This window comes from Pelophylax lessonae, assembly GCF_965119305.1.
Source record: "Pelophylax lessonae genome assembly, chromosome: 4".
NCBI classification, from domain to species: Eukaryota; Metazoa; Chordata; class Amphibia; order Anura; family Ranidae; genus Pelophylax; species Pelophylax lessonae.
In genome coordinates this window covers 410,714,978-410,718,498 of record NC_138771.1, presented here as the reverse complement: position 1 = coordinate 410,718,498, position 3,521 = coordinate 410,714,978, and positions in this window count along the sequence as shown.

The following is a 3,521-nucleotide window of genomic DNA, read 5'->3' as shown; positions in this document are numbered from 1 at the left end:
AGGGAAGTCCTTCCTTTTTGATTTATTGGTCTATTGTCACCACTGATGCCAGTCTATCCAGATGGGGAGAGGTTCTCGGTGGATTTTCTGCTCAGGGAGTCTGGTCCCTGGAAGTATCCAGGTTGGCCTATTACTGTACTGGAACTGAGAGCGATCAGGCTTGCCTGGTTCGCTGGACCAAATGTCTTCGGGATTGTCAATTGGAAAATTCCACGGCCGTGGCTTATGTCAATCGCTGGGGGGGTACCATAAGTGCCCCTGCGGCCTTGGAAGTGGCCGGCATCCTCCGATGGGCAGAACGCTTTTTTCCAGATGTCTCCGCTGTTTCCATTTCAGGAGTGGAAAATTGGCAGGCGGATTTCCTCAGCCGACGGACCTTGGATCTAGGAGAATGGTCTCTCCATCCGGAGGTGTTCCACCAGTTGTGCCTTAGTTGGAGCACTCCAGATAGGGATCTGTTGGCGTCCCGGATCAACAGTTTGTGGCCCGCTCCCGGGATTCTCAGGTAGACGCCACTGATGCGCTGGTGGCCCCGTGGGGTCTGTATCAGCTGCTGAATGCCTTTCCTCCTCTCAGGTTACAGGAAGAGATTCCGGTCATTCTTGTGGTTCCAGACTGGCCTAGTTGGGCTTGGTACGCCGACCTGCTTGGGCTAGTTGCGGACGCTCCCTGGGAACTTCCTCTCAGGGAGGACCTACTGTCAGGGGCCAATCTTCTATCCTGTTTTACGGTCACTGGCTTTGATGGCTTGGTTGTTTATAGCCAGGTGCTGAAGGAAAGGAGATTGTCTACTTCAGTCATTCCTACTCTGCTCACACCGAGGAAAGCGGCTTCTAGAACGATCAATCATCGCACGTGGAAGTCATATATTGCATGGTGTGCGTCTGTTGGGGTTCCCCTAAGCTCTTGCTCAGTGACTCGATTGTTTTGATTTTTTTCCACGGGGAGTTGATCAAAAGTTGGCCTTGAGTATATCTAGGGTCATGTCTCGGCCTTGGCAATATTCTTCCTAGGCCATTGGCCACCCTATCCCTGGTGTGTTACTTCATCCAGGGGGTGCGTCACGTGCGACCTCCGTTACCACCATTTGGTGCTGTCGGTTCTTCAGAACCCTCCCTTTGCAAATTTTCAGGGGATTCCCCATGCTTACCTTGTCCCAGAAGGTGGCCTTCTTTGTGGCTATCACTTCTGCGCGCAGGGTGTCGGTACTGGTGGCGTTGTCCTGTCATTCTTCCTATCTGATGATTCATAGGGATACAGTGGTACTTTGTCCAGAACCGTCCTTCCTTCCGAAGGTGGTTTCCGGTTTTTCACTTGCATGAAGACATCTTGTTAGCCTCCTTGTGTCCTAAGCCTACACATCCGAATGAAATTGCATTACATGCTTTGTTTGTGGTTCGGGCAATCTGGGTGTACCTGGCACCTACTGACTCTTTTCGCAAGTCAGATTTGTTTTTTGTGATCACAGGTGGCCCTGGGAAAGGGTTGCCTGCGTCTGCTGCTATTGTTTCCAGATGGATCAGGCAGACAGTGGTACAGGTTTAGTCGATAAAGGTCAGGTTCGTCCTTTCCCTGTTAAGGCGCGCTCTGCTCGGGCGCTTAGTGATTCCTGGGTTTTTCGCCATCCGGCATCTGTACTTCAGGTTTGTGAGGCGGCTACCTGGTCGTCTGTTCACATCTTTACCAAGTTTTATAAAGTTGATGTGCTGGCATCTGCGAATGCCTCTTTTGGCAGCAAAGTTTTGTGGGCTGCTGTTTAAGGGGGCCCTTAGTCTCCCTTGAGGGTTTCAGTTTCTCAGGTGGGTCTCATCTTATTGTTTTGATGAGTCCTATGTTACCTGGTTGGCTATGTATAGCCTTGTGGACTGCTGTCCCACCGCTCATTTATGGCACTGCTTTGGGACGTCCCTACTGATATCAATCAAGAAGTCTGTGTCTGTCAATGAGCGACAGAGAAAACTGGATTTTTGACTTACCATAAAATCCTTTTCTCTTAAGCTCATTGACAGACACAGTACCCGCCCCTCTATTTTTGAGTTGGTTTGGTATGATTTCTGACACTGCTTTGATACAAAACTGGCATCCTATAACAGGAAAGTGAGACCTGCACCCGCGATCGCTCCCCACTAAGAGAGAAGGACGGTCAGCTGTTGTAAACACAGCTGACCGTTGTTCTCTCTAAAATGATCACAGAGCACCTGTGATCCTTCTATATAGGATCACAGGTCTCTATGATCATTTCACAAGTCCCTCCCCCACAGTTAGAAAACACTCCCCTAGGCTCACAATTAACCCTTTGATCACCCCCTTTTAGCACTAATTATTGCAGTAATGTCACTGGTCCCTCCAAAAGTGTCAAAAATGTCAATTAGGGGTTCGATCTGTCTGCTGCAATGTCGCAGTCTCACTCAAATTTGCAGATCACCACCATTACTAGTAAAAAATAAATAAATAAAAAGGACATAAATCTTTCCCCTAGTTTGTAGACGCGATAACTTTTGCGCAAACCAATCAAAATACACCTATTGCGATTTTTGTTTTTTTGTTTTTTACCAAAAATATGTAGCAGAATACAAATTGGCCTAAAGGGATAAAAAATTTAGATTTTTAAATTTTTTTTGGGTGGGAATGTTATATAGCAGAATGCGAAAAGTTGTTTTGTTTTTTTGTTTTATAGCGCAAAAAATAAAAATCACACAGGTGATCAAATACCACCAAAAGAAAGCTCTATTTGTGGGGAAAAAAGCACATCCATTTTATTTTGGTACAGCGTCGCACGATTGTCCATTAAAGTGATGCAGTGCCGAATCGCAAAAAATGGCCTGGTCATAAAAGTTTGTGACTCGGTTCAGAGATCCTCTGGCCGATGCAGTAGACGCCCTGGTGGCTCCCTGGAGCCAGTACGGGCTAATTTAAGCATTTGCTCAACTGAAACTTTTATCTCACCTGCTACGCAGGGTCGAGTTGGAGGGGATTCCAGTAATTCTGGAGGCTCCCGATTAGCCCCGGAGATCCTGGTACGCCGACGTGATTCAGCTGATGGTCGCAGGTCCATGGACACTTCCTCTGCAGGAAGATCTTCTATCTCAGAGTCCGATCTTCCATCCCCTGCTTTACAGTCGCTGGCTTTAACAGCTTGGCTGTTGAGAGCAAGGTGTTAAAGGACAGGGGTCTGTCCGATTCTGTGATCCCTACCTTACTCAAGGCTAGGAAGTCCACTTCTCGGAAGATTTATCATCGTATGTGGACAGCGTACATTGCTTGGTGCGAATCGCTGAAGCTGCATCCTAGATTCTTTGCTATCAGCAGGATCCTGACCTTTCTACAGAAAGGGGTTGACCAACGCTTGGCGTTGGGCACTCTTAAGTGTCAGATCTCGGCCTTGGCTGTGTACTTCCAACGCCCTTTGTCTACGCACTCTTTGATTCCTACATTTCTTTAGAGGGTTCGCCATTTGGCTCCCCCCAGGAGGTCTCCGTTACCTCCTTGGGACCTTAATTTGGTTCTATCGGTTCTTCAGA